Here is a 12,160-nt window from a genome sequence, read left to right as displayed (position 1 = left end):
GGATTTAGGCGGAAAACTTCGCGCAATGATGCTCAATGGAGTGAAAGGAAAAATCACTTTATTTGTCAGCAGGTGTCTCGATATCTTCTCCCTCGGTTCAGTGATTGATTTCCCTGTGTGTGCGTCCAGGAAGAAGGGAAAAAATCCCATTTGGGAACTTTTAGAGCTAATTATTTCATTTTATGTGGCTTTTCTCGCTTCGTTTGCGCGCCACAATTTTGCCTTTCCCGAGGGAATTCCTCGTGCTCACTAATTTGGCCAGATTTCACCGCCCCAAACCATCCGTGGAGGAGCAATTTGGGGGCTGGAACTGCCACTCGGGGACACTCTAGCGTGCACCGGCTTCGTTTCTGGCCGGCCTCTTGTTATTCCGCTATGGAAATTCCCTCTGACTTGCATAATGTTCTGCAGGAGCCGCCGAAGAGACGAAAGGACTAAAGCAAACAATTCTTTTCAGAGATGTTTTCTTGATAAAGTTTCGGCAAAATTTCCGTTCATGTGGAAATCACAGATAATTGCATTTGGAACTGGTTTACATTAAATTAATCATGATTAGATCGCGGAATTTCGCCTGCGATCACAAGAATTTTGTATTTAACGTTCTATCTTGTTGTATTCGGAGAAGTTGCATTTTTTACGAAATAAACTCAGCGTGCTTAAGTCTTTTTTACATACAATTAATAGGTAAACGATTCTATGGAACTTTATATTACTATTGTTATTATTTATTGATAGAATTCTTCAGTAATTGCAAGAAGAAAATATTTATTTTGGACTGAATTTTCACGCAACCTTTGACTTGAAACTTCGAAAAAAAAACGGTCACTTTCGAAATGAAACACTGTCCAATGTTTCATTTCTTCTGCTAAACCCCCGAATCTAAGGCAAATGTGGAGCTCTAATTGAAAGAATAAGAGCGGCGCTGCAGTGACGGAAAGTAAGAGAAAATGCTCAGGAGTGATTTGTTGGGAGAAACGTAAAAAAGGCTGGATGCTTTTCCTTTTCGCCTCCCCGTCGAGGAGATTTATTTCACTCCACGAAGGGTTATTGCGGAATTTATTGCCTTCTAACTACACTGGCTTTTTTTCCTGTGTCGAGAAAGAATAGTAAAAATGCCACACGAAAAGACTTCAACAGTGTGGAAACTCATGGAAAATTGTACTCTTTTTCCACTTTGACAAACACTCTTCCGCAGCTTTTTCGACATGGCAAAATCCCACATGCGAAAGGCGTGTGTGTGTGTGTGTAATTTGGTGGGAAAATTAGCGAAAGAAGTTTTTGCAAATAGTGGAAAATCTCACATTTTCCCCACATATGCTTCGTCGTTCTTGTCACTGGCGGGAAATTTATGGTTTTCCCACAAGAAATTCTAGTTTGCTGGCTAAGGAAGATTTGTTCGCAGCTCTTTTGGCTCGATTTCAAAATCATTTGCATTCACGCATAAAAAATGTTTGGGATAAAATATTTTTTAATTTAGCCTCAGGATAATTTCCCAAAAAAAATTTTTTCATCGAAGCATTTTCAATGAAAATTTATGCTCGAAGGTAGGAAAAATATTGTGCTTTCCCCATCCCGTAAATATGCACAAAAATACAGCGAGGAAAAGCGGCGCGCGGGGGCGAATTCTGGATTCCATTCGGCATCACGGCTCTGCGATCACGATTATTATCATTAACATATCGTTTGTGGCTGAGATTTGGGGCGGGTTGAGCCTTAATTTTCGCGGGAGAAAGAGCACAGCGACAGCAGGAGGCGGAACATGTCATCCCGATGCTCTCGCACTTGGCATTTGCGCGGCATTCAAATTAACCCGCCGCCCCGCGGGGAATCGTGGGAATTGGGGTGGGAAGCCCCTGTCAAAATACACGCCGTATCATCTTCCATCGAGTATCACCGAATCGCGATAAATGCGTGGGCTTTTTCATGTTTATTAACTTTTCCACTCATTGGAAATTATTTTTTGCCAGCGATTTTTGGGCGGATTTGCTGGAGTGGAATCAAATATGCTGGGGAATGATTTGCAGCAACTTCCACTCAACTTCACCTGCGTGAATTTCGGTGGATAATATTTCCAACTTTAAAAGCATCATGAACTTAGAACCTCTTTAGTGTTGAATACTTCAGCTTCGACCGTTTGGAAATACAAATCAATTGATTCTTTTTATAGTTAATGAAACTGACAGTCTTAATTTTCAAGAGAATTTTAGACAAAATGTAGGCGTTTAATGTTCTGTAGCATATTTAGAAGATTAAATCGAATAATTAGTTCTCATTATATAAATCTTAACATAATATTTGATGAGATATCAAGGTAAAGTTGAAGAGTGTCTTTATTTAAGCCATTCTCGAGTGGAAAGCTGACATTCTTGAGTTGAAAAATTGGCGCTTGAGGAATTCTGCAAGCGGATCTTGAGCTCCTAAGATGGCCAAATGTGCTGGAAGTGGTCAAGCCTCTTGTGGAGATTGGTCAGTTTGCCAGAGGACAATGAATGGCCATCGAGGATGAGACTGTCTCGTGAGAAACCACACCCTTGTTGGCGCGCGAGGGTGGAATCTCTGCTGCTGATCGGCACGAGGGAAGATAAGAAGTGGGTTCAAGTGGTGGGTGGTTTGGCGGCCCCTTCAAGGATGTGTGGCAGAAGCAGCACTAATTTATGACATTTTTACGCTCCGTTTATTTTATTGAGAGCCCAAACGAGTGAGAATAAAAGTCAGAGAATGGAATAAAATGGCGAACACTGGCTCGTCTTCCTCAATTGCTTCTGCCAGGAATTAATCGTCTCGTATGGCGAAATGAGATGAAATCAGTGATTTGTGCGAAATGGCAGTGGAAATTAATTAAGGATATATTCGCTGTATGCGAGGAAAAAGTGTCGTCACGTTTCATTTAGTCACAAATTTATTCCGAAAATTTCTCCTCTATCGCAAAAGAGGACACCATCTTGTGAAGCTCCGTAGAGATAAGATTTATTAATTTTCCCACACTCTGCCAATGTCCTCCTCCAAAAACTTTCCAGCGCTATCGCAATAAAAGTTCGCCCAGAATGGCTAATAACGCCTCTTGTGACCAGCGAGAAAAATCCCAATTTAGCAACTTGCTTTATTGCCACTTATTTTATGACTTTCATGCGGTTTTTGCTTACAAAACAGAGAAAAGAGTTTCGATGGCATCTCATTGAGATTCTAGCTGGCGATCAGGCATTCATGCTAAATCGAAGAATTTCCCTCGGCGGAAGTGGCAAGAAATTGTTATATTCGAAGCATTCTGCTAATGAGCATTACTTCTAAATTGAATTTAATTTAAATTTCGCGTGGATTTTCCACATTTCAGCCACACACACACATAATCGCGTCAATATTTTCCATCCTATCGTCCTTCGCCGCAGGTGAAAAATATTTCCACAGCCAGAAAGGAAAGGAATTCAGGCGGGGAAACACGATAAAAAAGTATTTCAAGCATAAGTGAAAGTGTGTTTTATTGATGGGTGTTTCGCGAGGGGGTGTTTTCCCACCCCCGCGGGCGAAAACAAACACTCGACGGAGGGTTTCACTAGTCAAGTGGGTGAAATAATAAATTCATGAATGTTTAATGAAGAAATTGAGCCATATATCGAAGCCAATGAGACCGACACATTTTCATACCTGTAATTAGATTAAAGTGCTGGATAACAGGTGAAATTAAAGCCACTCTGCGGGACTGCAGAGTGACTTTCTTGCCATGTGCGATCTCATTAGGCCTGAGAAATGGCACATTCCTTTCCGCACATTTAGATGAGTGATCCCGATTGCCTGGCAGAGCCGCGTGAGTGATTTTTGCTGCCTCGCAGGACCTCTCTTCCCCGCAAGTGTGTTTTAGCAAGGAATTTTGGCGCAGCTTAAGCGCGGCTGTGGAAAAATAAACACGCCCCGAAGCACTCTGAGGGTTTTCTGGCGGTTCGCAGGAATTAGATTGAAGGCGACTGAGCTGTGAATGATTCTGCCTCAAATGCTTCTCTATTTATTTTCCAAATAATGCGTGAATTTTATAATAGAAATAATAGAAACGCATGACTGACCACATTAAGAGCCCGAAGGCAGGATGAAAACCTCCGTCCATAAATTGTCTGGTAAACAATTTTCCTCGCTTTTTTCGCCATCCTTTTTCTTCCATCGTCCCCCAAAGAGAGAGAGAGGCTGAAAAATGACGAAAATTGTCAGAAGGAATTCTCCTCGGACACATCAGGGATGTTTCCTTGTGATTTATTTTCAATACACTCCTCATTTGACAGCCTCATTATCCCATGGAATGTGTCCCTGCGCCAAGGAAGGACACCGCAGAATGGGAGAGAAATATCACTTTGCCACTTCATAAATAACAAAATATACATCGTAAAAAAGTTTGAGGGTTTTATGTGTCTTTTATGACTTTGCGGGGGGTTTCACTCCCCCAAAATTCGACGCTGTGGCTTTTCCTTCCCACAGAGCGATTGGTTGGGTGTCGAAGACGCTCCAATTTCTCTCCTCAATACCACAACAGAGTTGACAATCTCTGAATTCAAGCAGTTTCCCAGATAAGAGTGGAATTCACGAGTGTTTTTGGCAGATATATTGTATTAATATGATTCTAAAGTGAACTAAAAGCTCAAGAATGGCTCAGGAAAGCTGTGAGAGAACGATTTAAACACCTTTTAAGGAACCAAATCATCCTTCTTCTACAACACCGTCAACTCTGGTCTCAAGAGAGATGAGGTCACTTTTTGTGTCGCCTCGTTCAATCCCTCGGATGGGATTAATGAGGTGTCTATGAGCTGAGGTTTTGTATTTGATGTGACGCTGTACACGCAATAACTGGGGGATATTCTGTCGCATTGAGGGTGGTAAGGAGACATGCTGGACATATAAAAAGAAGTCTCAAACTCAATAAATATCCTCTCAATTGAGCACGATAAATCCCACTGATATTGCCAAAGATTCTCCCATCATTTTTTCTGTTTTTTCTCCGCCAGAGTCGCACAATATTGCGATGGAAGCTCATCAAATTCCCTGCGCCTTAATTCCTCATCCTTGATCTGCTCGAGAAGTCGAGGAGTCTCATTTGAATTTCACGAGAAACGGCGAAGGTCTATCAACTTTCCATCTGCCTTTCCCGGGGAAAAAGAGAGCGCCGAAGAAATTGAGGGCGCGCGGGACTCCTAATGATAACAGTGGTGAGAAAAACACGCTGGGAAATTGCCAATGAAGGAGGAGCTCAGCATTCGCTTTGATCTACAATACAAAACATGGTGGAGAATCATTACTTGCGAGGGTTTGAGATGGGATATTGCTCAAATATTATGTTTTCCCTACACGAAATCGATTCCATACTCAATACGCCCTCCGCCACAGGAAAAATCCACCGCTGGATAATCATGTACTTGTGCTCATTTGTGTTTAAATTGGATTCGATGATGGTTTCTTATTTATTTTGCGTGTGTCTTATTTTTCTGTGGTTTTATCTCTTATTTGCCGTACATTTTCTCGTCCTTTTTTTCATGGGCTTAATCGAAAAAACTGTTTTCTTTTCATGTTTTCCTTCGCTATTTCTTATCCCTCCGCACTTTATCTCCACGCGCGTATTGTTGATTCAGCCAGTGGAAAGTGGAATTTTTCTCCATGACGCAGTTTTTTCCATTGGAAAATTCCGTGAAAATGCGTACAATAATTAAAACTGACAGGAGAAAAATAACCTTAAAATATGTCAGTCTCTTTTTTCCACTCGATTTCTCTTAATGGTTCACTTTCTTAATATGTCTTGCTGTATTTTTTCACATCACCCATTCAGAGTCATTCAATCATGAACTGAAGAGAATTTACATAGAAATCATCTCACTCAAAATTGAACGAATGGGGTTGAAAAAATCACCCTCGCGACGCCTCGAAGGAATTTTTTCCACTTCTTGTCTCGCGAGGGTGAAAGAGCAAAAATTATGGATACTTTTGGTGTTAGACATCATAATCGGAAGATTAACTCACGAGCCGTAGATGCGAAGTCGAAAAATCCAAGTTTATGGGCCGTTGAAGGAGGGGCACAAACGGCATTTATTAATATTTAAAACCTTATTCTTTCGGCAATTTGTAAAATTAATAGCGCACTGATAGTGTTAATGTCTTTTTAATTCAATTTTCTATGATCCATGGCGACTCGGAGTGAAATTTATGAGGTCGATGGCGAAAGAGAGAGGCGGAAAATAAATATTTTATAGCAATTTTTAACGGCTGTTAGCTACAAATTCGATAAGTGTGAATTCACTGCAAGTCTATAAAGGAATGTGCGCCATTTGCATAATTTGTGCTCCTGCGGCAGAAAAGGCGCCCTGAGGAAGACAGGGAGTTACACATGTCAAATTGGCAATTAACACACTTCCACCCCGGCGAAGGAGGATTTAGGAGAGCTGTCGCAAGGAGGAAAGGCCAAGAGGACTTGTGTGCGGACAAGCAATATCGGAACTCAGAGCCATTGTGTCGTTTGTTAGTCCTATTATTGTCCAGCAGCAGCAGAAGGGGAACACGCACTTTCTGCACCGGCAATGGAGGCCTCATTGTTGAGATTATCCTCGACTTCAGGGAAATTAGCTCAGGCCAAGGGGGAGATATTGTAGCGAAAATGGTGTACAATTCAGTTACTGTAAGAATTTGAATAATTATAATCTTGAAAAGACAAATCAGTTTTACTTCTGATGCTCTATCTTCGAAAGATTTTCTTGGAAACGTGACGTAATTTATATGTTTTAAAACAGAATCAGTGTTTAAATAACATTGCAAAACCTCAATTCATCCATCTTAATTGCAATCACTTTCAATCATTGGCATAATCTTGGGAAAAATCATGAATTTCCTCCCGATTCCAGATACTTATTAAGTTTTTTGAAGCAGCGACTTTGTGGTAATAATTCTGATCGTGCTATTCAATGTTTATTGTTAAAAACGATGTCCAATTAGTTATTAGATTGAATAATAAGATTTATTGGAAGTGATATAAAGTCTTTTGAGCGAAAAATACATGTTCTGAAGACAAGCGCGTTGGGCAGATGAATCTGCTGAGCAACTTCTGACCCATTCCATGGCGAGCAGACGATGACACGAACAGGTTGAGGAAATAGCGATAAGGGCAGCACTTCCGGGCAGTCCGACGCCATTTTGTTCTGCTTCCTTTCACCCAGGAAGTCAGGTTGATATATGCAATACGGAAAGGCGACATTGATGTGAATGTGTGTGCTTGTTCCAGAGCCACAATTTATGGCCAAAGTTTCCCATTGTGGCCGAAATGAAAAGCCCCGAAAATCTAATTATACACAATTGTGGGTGGAAATTTTGTTCGCGGAAAAATTACGCGCGATGCAGATAATTATATATAGGAAAGAAAAACCCTCAATTACGGTCCACATCGTCTGCATTGTTTGCTCTTCTCTGCCGACATTGTTGGTCGCTTGCTTTTAGCGCATTTGATTTTTCCACCCAGAGTCTCTGGGCAAACAAGAGGAGATTTCTCTGGGTGGGAAAAAGACAGAGACTCGCACCGGGGCTGCAGGAATTTGCATAGCATTTGCATATTAGTTGATCTCTCTATTGGGACACTTTTTTCCGCACCCTCCTTCGCCCCGCGCGCCGGGAAACATCTGCAGGAGCTTTCGAGAGTGGGTGGACGACTTGCTTTGATATTCAAGGGATCCCTGCCACGGATTCCGTCTGACACGGCGATGGTTCATCCTCTTTCGCGTTGCCGATTCCGAAATGGGTGGTTCAGAACCACGCTTGACCATCGTCCCGACTTTTATACATTTTCAATTTTGCACTCAGCAAATGAGGGCGGCTTTCCCACCCCCTCAGCAGATGCTCATGGAAATTTAATTTCTGGCGAATATTTCACAATTTCCCAACTCTTCAGCGAGCCTCTCAGGCTCAAGCGCCATCCAGAAGAGGGAGGAAAAGGAACGGATAAAGAAATCGCGCGAGGGTAGAAATCTCAAGACGCGCACAAAAAAAACTCGTAGTCTAAGTACTTCAAAAGAGGATCAACTATGTATCTAACTTTTTGGGAGATTTATTATTTATGTGCATGGCGCGCTTTCCTTTGACTTTTGCGCGCCCCTGCGAAACACAGAGTGCCGAGAAAGAGAGGCGAAAAAGTCTTCAGAGTGGAAAAAAAGTGAATTTGTTGTCACAAGAGCAGAGCATTTGCATAAAAATAAAGTTAACATCTTCCCAACAATGGCGCGGAGAGGGGACAAATGAGGAAAATCGATGAAAATTAAATGAAATTGTTGGCAAGATTGAAGTTTATGGGTGGAAAGATGCAATCAATTCTCCATGTTGTTTTAGTTGCGAATTGCCGATGAAAATTCTCCGTCAATAAAATGTGACTTAATGAGCGACCGAGGGTGAAAAATCAAATCCAATTATGGGATTTCCTGTCTGAATGACTCTCAATGGCGACGAGGGAGTGAAGAAGCAAGATTCACCGCAAAACCCACAATTACTCTCCGCGCCAGGACACAAATCAGCGCGTCTCCGGCTGTCCCCAACAGCTAAACACACCCCGACAAAGGACACCATAATGAAGATGAGCGTTTAAATTAATCCCCGAGGTTGCTCTCTATGAGCTTAATTGCATGTAATTTGCAGTGGTGTAAAATCTTCTTCATTTTCGCGACTGAGCGCAGAGTTGGGCGGACGAGAGATGAGAAATTCAATCTCAAGTTATTTTGGCAATTTTCCGCCGAAAATTGTCAACTGGATTGCAATTCTACTCTGTTGTCAATTTCAAAGGAAAAGCTGGGCATTCAGAGACATTTTAGGAGAATTGATAGATGAATTTTGGGCGGATAAAAGAGAGGAAATTGTGAGGAAAGACTGCGAGCCGGATTGAAAATCGTCATCATTTATCAAAATGGACTTAGCCACACTGACACTTTGCGACTCACCCCTTCTTTCCGCAGAGGACGCGCGCAAAAATTCTCGTCACACGTTCATCCCTCTGTCCTGGCGAAATCCCTCCGTTCATCCCTTGTCCATCGCACCTCGCTTTGTCGAGCGCCCACCGCCCGGAAAACTATCAAAAAGCATTTAAAATCGAATACATCACGTCTCTGGAATTTCCTACAGTGAAATGGACGAAATCGAATTTCATATCGCTCACTGGAATTCATCTCGCCACACCGCGTGATCGATTATGATTGATGCCGGGGCGCAGGAAGATCCCATGTAAATTGCACCGATAGTTGCGGAGATATTGTGCAGAGTCATGAGAGAGTGTGTGCCAATTTGATTAATCGCGAATGGTTCCAAATGACAAAACCATGGCGCAATTCTTCACTCCCCCCGGGAAGCACTCTATTAATTGTTTTATGTTTGCCGAAGGGTGGCTATTCTTTATCATTCCCCGACGACGCGTGGCCAAACAAAACGATGGAAGCGTTTTCAGCGATTTATTTATCCTGCACAGTGACTTTTATTTCGTCACGGTGACATCAGCAAAATAGTTCACTGCCAGCGAGATGTGGATTTTTCCATCGCACTCGAGAGGAAGAGAAAAATATCCTGAGACAGACAGGAAGTCAGTCGAGGGAGCGGAAAATATTACGCGAAATATCCTGCATGACAATAATTTATGCGTTTGTCGGGGGAATTTTGGTGTGTGTGTAATTTAATTTGAGTTTTGTAAAACTGTTGAGATTTAAATCTGTGTCTTCATTTGAAATTGTAACTGACAATTAAAACCGCACATGTCTTCCAGTCCACGCAATGGAACATCATAAAACACTTTTTCGTACAATTAAGTAAACGCACTTTTGGTGTTAATTTGATTACACGCATCTCCATGGCGAAAGATGGGAAACGGTTTTGCTGGAATTTTATCGATAAATCATAAGAGTGAAAAAATGTAAAATAGGCGCGGCTTTAGCATCTAAATGTGGGCAAAAATTATAACAATTCTACCTTCTCTCGCGGGCGCTCTAATTATATTGGGGAAGTGGAAACTCACATACAGCAAGTATCACACCTCATATTTATTGTGTGCGAGCACAAAATTAATGTTAACATGTGAAATAAATAATTGTATCTCTAATTATGGCAACAACTCTAATTTTGTAGTTTACTAACAAGTGTTGGGACTATTTAAAAACTGTAGCAAATACATAAAATTATACACTACAACTGTGCATTATTTATGTGCCTCGGGGCTGAAGTGGTGCAAACAAGACATTCAGAGAAATGAGGAGCTCGCAGTGCCACTGGGGGGATATTTGTGGATATTTTATTCAAACCATTCATATGCGTTCCTCTTGAGGAACTCCACGGAATCACTGGCTTAATGGTGGCCAGAATTTTCCTGATTTATCTCCTCTGTCACACTGAATGTTATCTCCACAGCGACACGAGCACGGAAAATCCTCAACTCTTTCCCAATGCCCGCGTCTGCAGAGTGCATCGGAGGAGGTCCTTGTCGTCAGTGCGAGGATTCAGTGTAAATATTTGGGACTTTGTTTGGACACAGGCGTCAAACTGATAAGACACGTGACGTGAGTTTAGCTTTTGAGACAATACGCCTTAGATTGGCGAATAGAGAGGAACACGCGTGGAAAATTGGCCCGATTGAAAGTTTAAAATAGTGGCAGGTCCCGATTAATCCCCGCCAGGGCAATCAAACGATGAGGGTGAATTTATCCCTGACTCTGTGGCCATTTACTCTCTCCCTGCTTCGCTATGGTTTGCACAGGAAGAAAGGGGGATGAAAAAGGCCTCACAATTTAAACACTTTTGTATTTGCACTAATGCTTTGCGCTATTGGATGTTGTTTAGCACCCCCGACCACCGAGCGACCCCTGCTGCGCGTGGAAGCACCCCGAGAGCGTGTGTCTATAAAACACATTGAGGTTTATCACACAAACCCACCCTCTCGCCAGTCACCCTCGTGCGAGTGCGGATATTTATGTATATTTGAAAATGATTGAGTGATAAAATTTTTCAACTTCTCGTGTGAAAGAATGGCGAGAGAAAAGTGCGCAGATTCTTCAGTTAATTTAGTTTCTCAAACTAATTTCCTCTCATTAATGTCTTCGCGCTTTGCGCGAGACATTGCAATTTTCATTTACAAGCCCCGGAAAATTTTTAATTAAAACTTTCCGTGCAATATTGTCCGACTGGCAGATGGAGAAATTATGTATTTTCACAGAAGAGACAAAGCCACCAAATGGCATGAAATTGACGAGAGGAAATCGAGAAAAATCCCAGCGAAACTTTTTCTTTTCTGTCTTCCTACACTTTGTCTATTTGGACAGTGAGTCATTAGGAATCCTGAGGGGATTCTTTATGATTTCTTCTCTCATTAGACAGACGCAAATCTGCGTCTCACCTGGAAAATGGGAAAAATGTCCGCATGGAAATAGATTGTAAGCACCATGAGAGATGAAAGGGAGGCGGAAAAGCTGATGAAAATTGAGGGTCAGAGAGAGACTTTTTGGACTGAGAGGGGATGAAATGAGTTTTCTCTGGGTATTATTATTAAACAAAATGCAAATTTGCCAGCAGTGAAAACATATAAAGCATTTTTGGAGTAAATTTATATTCCATTAGTTCCGCTACTCTGATTATCTCATATCCCAGCTACTTTTGCCTTCCGTGTGAGATTTTTTGTTAATAAAACTAATGGATCCTCCGAAGAGGATGCATTTGGACCTTTCATCACGTCACTCTTCCTTTAATATGTGATGAGTTGAAAAAATATGGCGGAATAATGCTCCTTGGCAAAAAGGATATGAGTGAGTCAAAGAGGTCTTGGCAGACGGCGTGATATGTTGGAATAAAATGTGGTGTTGTTGGTCGAGAATTTGCATTTAGAAAAACATGAAAAGTCCATTTTTCATTTTAATATTTTAAACATAGAATTGTACGTCATTCGCTGTGGCTTTTTTTCTCTCTCTCTATATACTTGCCGTGCACATTTTTATTATACGAAAACGGGAAAATTTGGCGTTTGGGTCATTTTTCACATGCAAATTTTCCATTATCACAACGGACATCTTTTGTGGTGCGGCGGCGGAAGCGAGGGGAAAATTGTATGATAATAATTCCATCCTTATGGCATAATCCTGGGCGTGTGTGACACGGACCGAGAGACACTCTCCCCAATTTCCACCTGGAC

Source organism: Phlebotomus argentipes, unplaced genomic scaffold, assembly GCF_947086385.1.
Source record: "Phlebotomus argentipes unplaced genomic scaffold, Phlebotomus argentipes genome assembly scaffold_18, whole genome shotgun sequence".
In the NCBI taxonomy this organism is placed as follows: domain Eukaryota; kingdom Metazoa; phylum Arthropoda; class Insecta; order Diptera; family Psychodidae; genus Phlebotomus; species Phlebotomus argentipes.
Note: the sequence above shows the minus strand (reverse complement) of the source record.